This window comes from Delphinus delphis, chromosome 2 (assembly GCF_949987515.2).
Source record: "Delphinus delphis chromosome 2, mDelDel1.2, whole genome shotgun sequence".
NCBI classification, from domain to species: Eukaryota; Metazoa; Chordata; class Mammalia; order Artiodactyla; family Delphinidae; genus Delphinus; species Delphinus delphis.
Genome location: NC_082684.1, coordinates 116758425 through 116767358, shown reverse-complemented (window position 1 = coordinate 116767358; position 8934 = coordinate 116758425).

The window sequence follows — 8934 nt, the reverse complement described above, 5'->3', positions numbered from 1 at the left end:
GCATGGGAGTTTTATTCTAGTGAGGAGAGACAGAATTAATCAAATAAATAAGATGAGTATTGTGTGTTAGGAGGTAAGTGCTCTCAAGAAAAAATAAAGCAGAGAATGAAGATACAGAATGATGAAGGAGGGATTGCAATTTAACAAAGTAGAGAGGGACATTTCCATGAGGCTTAAGGAAGAACAGGAATAAGCAAGAGTGAAGGAATAGATAGAAGGAAAGAAGGAAGGAAGAAAGGAAGGGAGAAGTGGATAAGATCCAAGAGGACAAAGGGAGTAGATTAGGTATACACGGGGGAGGGGGGTCAGAGTATGGAGTTCTAGTTTATACTTTGAGGAGAGGAATGTTTTGGAAAGATAACTCTGGCAGTTGTGTTGAGAAATGACAGTAGAGTCGAGTGTCCACCTGGAGAGACCAATCAGCAGGCAACTGTAATAGCCTAGGTGAGAGTTGATGAGGGTGGCATTGGAGGGGGTAAGACATAGTCAGACACTAGATAAATCTTGAAGGGACCAAGAACAGTATTTCCTGAGGTACTGGAGGTGGGATGTGAGAGAAGAAGAATACTCAGAGATAACTGAGAGAATGTGAACCTGAGTACCGAAAGCATAGAATTTCTGAGATAGGGTGACTGTGGAAAAATGGATTCAAGAGGAAGGATCCAGAGACCAGCTTTTGATATTACTACTACTCTGTGCTCCCTGAGATTGAGTCTTAATTCCCTAACATCAGTCTCTAAAGGTTTTCTTCTACTTTCTGATTAATATTCTTTGTCTCCAAATCCAAAACTAGCATTGTCTCTATTACACAAAAGCCACACACCAAATACAAGATGACCATTTCTCTTGAACCTTCCAGAATTGATGAATTCCTCTGCTTATTCACTTGTAAATGTGAGAAGCTAGGAAATGCCATGCGATCTATATAAAGAATCGAAGATTAGTGAGGTGACTAAAGATACTAATAATTGCGGTATGGACTATTAGATAAAACACTCCAAAAGTGATAAAATCCAAGTTGATCATAATGTTTCTTAATTGTTACAGCTTTCCCCCATCTACCTATAGAGAGAAATGTAAATGGCAGGATGTTCCATTTATTTAAAATACTATGAATCAGTATTTTTAGAGCGAGATGGCTTTGTCTCCTTCAGTAGATGCATAATCTAGTTGCTGTCTTATTTCCTAATTCAATAATTTCTTTGAAAATGTATCAGTGTGGTACAAAGATGTTGCTCATTTCTAATCAGCTTTCAAATATTTTCCATAACTAGGGTTGAATAAAGAATAATGCATTACCACGCAACGTGTGCATATGTACGTGTCCCTGAGTGTGGTATTGCTCTATGTGACTATCTTTGCTGGGTAGGATATACTTGAATGTGGAGAGTGTGACAGAGGCTGTCTAGATGTTCACTAATTATCATTCCTTCCTGATCCTCCTACAGGACATGAGAAGACTTCATTTTCCAGCCTCCATTGCAGTATTCTTGGGTCATACGGCTGGGTCCTGGCCAGTGGAATTGGAAAGAACTAATGTGTACTTCTTACTTCCAGTCAAGTCATTATTGTAATATAGATTGAACTGTTATTTTTGAGCCAGACCTAGTGAATGGATTGTTGGATAGGCCACTCCCCATTTTTAAGGAGCCCCAACTCCCATATAGACAGTCACACTTCATAACTATAGACAAAATACATTGTCCAGGGCTACAGCTGCCCTGTAGGTGTATAAAGAGCTATAGGACCCTTAGAGAGATATGAATTATTTTCCTTTGTAATTAAAGAATTGGAGAAGTAAAGAAATTTTACAGAAATGAATGATACCTGGGTAAGAAGCTAGCAGGTGGAAATGGAGAGGTAGGACATTGCAGGCAGAGAAATGGGTGATAAGTAAGTAAGGTATCAACTGACTTGATAAAGTTGGAGCTGTGTGCAGAAGGAGTGCCTGGCTTTAGGTGGTGGATATAATCATGAAGCATGGCTTTGTTTCTGCTGTGGTGCTATAGCTTCCAATAAGATCTCTAGAAGAGGGAACAATGGCCAAAAAGAGAAAAGGAGTCAGTGAAGGGACAGGGATAGAGCCCAGAATTACTCAAGGCCAATTCATCATTAGGAGACGATTAAAAGGACAAGTTGGCAAATGCCTATATAGGGCTCGGCTACAAGCCTGGGATAATGAATGGCTAAGGATGACTCCATGGGACTTCTTAAAATTAATTCAGCTGTCAAAGAAGAGGCAGGATGATGTAAGCTGTAGGAATGAGGTAATTTATGAGATTTCAGAGAGTTTTTAGCTTGATTTTTCAGTAATATCTTTAAAGAAGGTCAAAGACAAAAACTCTATACATGTAATTTTTAAAATTAAATGGTTTCTTAAAAAAGCAGACAGTCATGGTTGTTATAAATCAGCTGAGCAGCATATTGGCATGATGTGGGGTGCGTTCAGGGCATATAAATAAATTTACTGAAATTCATGCTTAAATTTTGACTGGGTTCTATAGCATGTGATTGTGTTACAGTTAAACACTTCTCAGCAAGGAGCCTTTTTAAACTTCTATCACTGAACTTGTTTTTTCCCATTTTACAGAGTAGTTGTGCATCTTCAATGCATAGGACACTGTGACCACTTTATGAACATCACATTCTAACATGGATAAAAGAGAAAGATTGGCCAAGTTAATATACCTTTAAGCATTTGGTAAAATAAATACTATAAGCAGCAAAGTCAAAAGGCATATGACAAATCCAGGAAAATATTTTTAATATGAGAAATTTTTAACAGTGGTTACTTCTTGGAATCAGGGATGGAGATGAAGAAGAAAGAGACATTTGTTTTTAAATGCATCTCTCTGTATCATTTCAATTTTCAATATAAACCTGTTTTACTTTTCTAATTAAAAAATATTAATAGGTAGTTTGAAAAAATTGTAAAAAATTATGTAAAAAGTGCATCATGGGATTTCCAAGAGACATAGTGCTTTTGGCTTTGAGAACCAGAAACACTTTTATGGAATAGACAGTGTTCAGTCTGTGTTTTGCAGAATGGATAAAGTTAGATAGTCAAGTATATGGCAAATAAAAGTCTCTGAAGAAAATGGAAACTTCAGGACAAGCAAGGCTCCTGAGATGGATAGATGTATGGCATATAGAAGAAATCGGTTGTGAGTGATAGAAGTAGCTCAAGCAGGGCTACAGGAGCCTGTTATAGAATCCAAACTGCGCAGGTCCTGACTATGAGAGGACATTAGTCAGGAGACAATTTTAGTTGCCCAAGTGAAAGCTAAAATTGATGTGGACAGGGTGTAATAGTAGGTATGTTTCAAAGGGCTCAGGATATATATTTGTTGACAGAGTGGATATGGACTGTAAAGAGTGAGATGAGTCAAGAATGACTCAAATTATTTTGGACAAAACAACTGGATAAAAGTTTATTTATTTATTGAGAAGAGGGTCACTAAGGGTTAAGCATATTACCTGAGGGAAATCAAAGGGTCAATACTGGAACCTTAAGTTTGACATGACTCTTGGGCAAATGAGTGAAGATGCTGCATCTGGATTTAGACAGGAATTCAAAAAATTCAGGACCAGGAGGAAGAATTTGAAAATTATCAGCTTATACATGCTATTGAAGACTTGGGAATAGACAAGTTCATCTAGGGTGAGAGAATCTGGTCAGTGAGGTTCTGTGACCATATGAAGTACTAGAACTTACAGACCCTTATTGAGGTCCAGGTGACCACAGAGGAGAAAAAAATGGAGAAGAATATTTTTAGAAAGAACAAAATATACCCTAAACCAGTAACAATTAAAATGCCGTAAACCAGTAACAATTAAAATAGTTTAGTGACATGTACAGCAATGATGAGGAAACCGAGTGTCTGAAGAATTAAATAACTTTACCATTCTCACAACCAAGCCTCATACCAGATCTTTCTGACTCCAAATCTTAAACAGTCTTCAGTAACAGCAAGTTTTACCAAGGGATATGGGCAATTTCAAATTCTTTATCTTTCTTTATGACATATATGAGAATAAATATGAAAGAAAAAGAGTATAATAAAATAAGTCAACCAAAATTAGTTGCATATACAAGAATCAGCCCCAGATGGACTTAACGTGTAAATGCCAAAAACAGAGAATTCTAATTTCAGCTTGGACATGTAGAGAGCTAAAAAACAGAAATGCTTATCCTTGCAACAGGAAAAAGCTCATAGGGAGCAAATTAAAAACTTTTCAAGAATCTATCCAATAACTGAGGTCACCTCAACGGTTAATAAATGGCCTTTCCAAAACCTGAAAAAATAAAGGAGATGCAGGTGCCAAGCATAGCAAAAGAGCTCTTTAAGTAAAGCACAGAGAAAAGAAAAAGGACTGAAAGATTCTAAGGAGGATTTTGATGAAGTGAGGGATTATTAAATAGTGTTCAGCCATCCCCCCACATTATTTAATAATAGCAAGGAAAAAATAGGGAAAAATAGTAACTATATAATATGTAATGCAGAAATCAGATGACACATTGTCTGGGTGATATTATCTGGATATTATCTGTGTCCAGATGAACATATCTCTTATGTAAATCTCTGAACTGAAATGCATAACCTGAATCTGACCATGAGGAAACATCATACAAACCCTAAATGGAAAGCTTCTATTCTACAAAAGTACCAATGTCATATTAGACTAAGAAAAATCACAACATAAAACTTCCACTAATTTTATTAAGTATATATTTGTTCCCCTGTATAGATAAAATAAAGTTAAATTTAATTCATTTACTGCTTACATTAGAGGAAAGAATTTAGATTTGTAAAGTCTGAATGCTTAAAGCTTTATTGTTTGAAAAATTTCATGATATTACATTCTAACATAATCAAACCAACTTAAATGTACTGAAAGAAAAAATTAAATCAAGATCTTATTTACCTGAATCCTTTTAGTTCCATCTTGTGTGTTGTTCAGTCAACAATAGCATATTTTTTTCACCGTTATCTTGTTTATTTTTTCAAAGGTAGGATAGGTGCAGTTGGGAAAGCTGAGGTTAAAAATCATATGGCAAATTCTCATTTCAAGTAGTAGAAGAAAAGAAGATGGATATAACACAAATCACTATGTACAATTTATGGAAGAATTAAAGGTAATTTAATATTATTATGAAAAATACCTGTGAATAATTTGAGCTATTACAGCAGGTCTAGAAATATAAAATAATGTGAACAGAAAGTGATCTATTGTTGCAACCTTACATTACAAAGATATTACTGTGCCCCAGCCAATCATTTTTGTTCTAGCTAAATTTTAATAATGAATTAGAGACAATACATTCATTAATCATAATAGATAAATAACTCTAACAAAATTTATTTAAAACTAAAGAGCAACTACAAAGTGGATTTATTAAAAATAGGGTATTTCTGTGTATTTCCATGTATTACTGTGTAACTCAGTGGCTTCCCATCTGAATTTTTAACTTCATTCTAAATATGTTTGCTTTAGGTTACAAACTAGCAGAGTTATGTATCTAAGTTGTAGTTACAAAGAAGCGAATTTCCCTAAATCTTTTGTTATTATTTTTTTCCTAAAACAATATTCTTTAGAAAATTTACATGGATAATCTTTTATAAGGGATATACATAAGTGTTTTCATGCACATGTATTTATATAACCTATTTGAAATGTACAGAGTATTTATCAACATCAGTGTTTAAAATGCCTTGAGACACACATCTACTTTTCAGACTATGAGAATATTTTACAATAGTTCCTTCTTTTACTCATGAGTTGATATGTTTAAAAATATAGCTTTGCCATTTGAGATGCTGCATAATTTACAGTAAGCTGGAAGAAGAGTAGATTTGCCTGTGGTGTTCAGGGATTGGCTCACTTCCAGATACAAGCCACATCAACAAGGAAGCCTGTGCAGGATGCTGGCATTCTCCTCCCTATCCTGGAGGCAAAGAAGATTCCAGAGCTCTGCAGGAGGTCCCCCAGAGGTCAAGCTTCCCGTGTTGTTATGGGAACTGTTTCTCACAAAGGAAACCCAGAATGATAGTTTCTGAATTCAAAGAAAGAAAAATATGCTGTTTGCAAGCCAGGTATAGAAAGTTGCTTACTGGCTTACTTGGAATTGGAAGATGTTTGCAGAGCTAAGAAGTACTTATTTACCTTGAAGAAGTGGGAGTACCAGTTGGAAGTCAAAATGGTGTCATTTCTTTCCTACCTGCACTGAAATGTGAATGAATTATTTATTGCAATGACCTGGGGGTAATGTACCACATAGTGCTCAGAAGGGCATTATGGATTTGGAGGAATTCAATAGAAATATACCAGTTTCTCTCACCAACTCTTGGCTTCAGAATAACTGTCTTCAGTCTCTTGGATACCTTTCATGACCCCCTTCTCTGCCCTGTTTACTAGTCTTCTCACCTGGTAGGAAACCTTTCCTGACCTATTCATGATGTTCACTTTATTTCTTCCTTCGCTCCTGTCTTTAACACCAAACATTTTGTCCAGTTTTATTGGGATAGAACTGACATACAGCACTGAATAAGTTTAAGGTGCACAGCATAAAGATTTGACTTACATATACCTAGAAATAATGACAATAACTTTAGTTAACATCCATATCTCCTATAAGTACCATAAAAAGAAAAACAATATTTTTTTGCTTGTCATGAGAACTCAGGATTTACTCTCTCAACTTTCATATATATCATGCATCAGTGTTAGCTACAGTCATCATGTTGTACATCACATCCCTAGTACTTATTCATCTTATAACTGGAAGTTTGTACTTTTGACCACCTTTTTCCAATCGCCCTCCCCCCAACTCCCTGCCTCTGGTAACAACAAAACCTGATCTCTTTTTTCTATGAATTTGGAAACTTAACTCTTTCACAGAGATTTTGACAGCAGAAAGCAAATAAGATTTCTATTTATTTATTTGCTTGTTTGTTTGTCTTTAGCACACATCAGCTCAAATGACAATCTGCTCCCCTATGTCTCCCTCCTAATCAACTTCTTTAATTGATTTGGATGAAAATGTTCCTAGTGTGACTAATTTTGCTTTCTGCTGAGCATCTAATAATTTTGTTTCTATCCAAGTCTATTAAATAATAATGTTTATAGTTTTTAAAAGGTTGGATTAGCTTTGTGAGGTCAGACAATAATGTTTAGTTCAGGGAATGCGTGGAGAGAAATTGAATTCATTAATAAGCAAGGACTACCTCTGAAAGAATAGAAATTTACAGCAGGCTTCAAATCGTAGTAGAGAATCAGCAGGCTCTTCGTATTTGTTTGATGCCATCAACTTATACTTTTCTATAATAAAACCAACAATTAGAATTCATAATATAAAACACCCAAATCTGACATTTTTTTCAACTAAGTCCAAGTGAATAAATTTTTTTTCATATACAACAAATATTTTTCATGTACAAAAATATTTTTTCATATATTTTTTTCTGTGTCTACATCTTCACCTCTTATCAGCTGCCACAAACTTGTATGACCCTTATTTACAGTTAGAACTATTGAAAAATCCCATCAGCAGGCCTGGCCCCAGCTTAATTTCCTTTGGTAATATTAATTTTCACACCTATTTAATCAAAACATTTAATGAGCCCCGAATATATTCCAGACACTGTATAAGGCACTGAAAATAAACCAGTGAATATATCTGTCTCTCATGAAGCTTGCATTCTGATGGGAAAAGACATTAAATAAACAGGAAAACAAATATTTACATGAGTTTCCAGAAATGATCAATGCATGTGCTGTGAAGGAAATAAAACAGGCAATGTAAAAGATAAGGTGAATAGGGATAGCTACTTTTGATATGGAAATTAGGAAAAGGCTCTATAGATTACTTTGGCTTCCATGTGGGGAATTGTACATAAGAACAGCCAGAAGCAGCATGAGCAGGGTCAATGCAATAGTCCAAACAAGAGGTCTTGGTGGCATGACCAGGGTAGAAGGGATGGTAACGAGAAGTAGTCAGGATCTGGATGTATGTCAATGGAAGAGCCAACAGGATTTTCTGACTGGTTGGATGTGGGAGAGAAAAAAGTCATGACAAATTTCAAGGTTTTTTTCCTGGAAGAGATACATAGGGTGAGAAAGACTGTGAGAGCAGGAAACTGAAAGGTCAGGGGTATAAATCAAGAGTTCTTCTTAGAACATGCACATCTGCGATGCCAGTTACAGAAGTGGGTAGACTTGAGATAGATGTAAGAGTTGGTAATTACTAAAATGTGTGGGCTGAAAATGAGGGGAAAGTGGAGGAAGTGAAGAGAAGATGACACCCAGGTTTCTGCCTTAGTGGGCTGGGTGAAGGAAGGTGCCATTCACTGGTCTGAAGATCACAGGTGGAAGAGGAGGTGTGGACCAAGGGCAAGTGGGAAAAGCTCCATTTGGAATATGATGGGGTTGAGACATGTTTGATTTTCAGAAGAGGTTCAGAGGTAGGGATCTGAAGGCCTGGAGGATGCCGAGGCTGGAAGTAACAGATTTGGGTACCAGTAACATGTAGATGGGATCTCTAATCACTGTCTTATATCCCTTCTTGCACATATTGCCCAATTCCCTCAAAAAGTTGTACATACTCCTAGTTTTCATTTCCTAACCTTCCACTTGCTCCTTGATCCGCCATATGAATGGGGATATGAGTAATATCCCTTCACTTGGCAAAACAGATCTTCACCACAATGGCCACAGTGTTGCTAAATCCAGTGGATGATTTTCGGTCCTCATGTTGACGTCTCAGAGCATTTTTATACTCAACCACTCCCTCCTTTTCCTTTGATTTTTATGACACAACATTCTTCCAATTCTTCTCCTACTTCTTTTTTTTGCTGTACCATCACTGTCTCTTTTGCAGAATCATCCACCTCTACCCAGTCTTTACCATTTGGAGTCTCTCATCCTGTGCTTCTC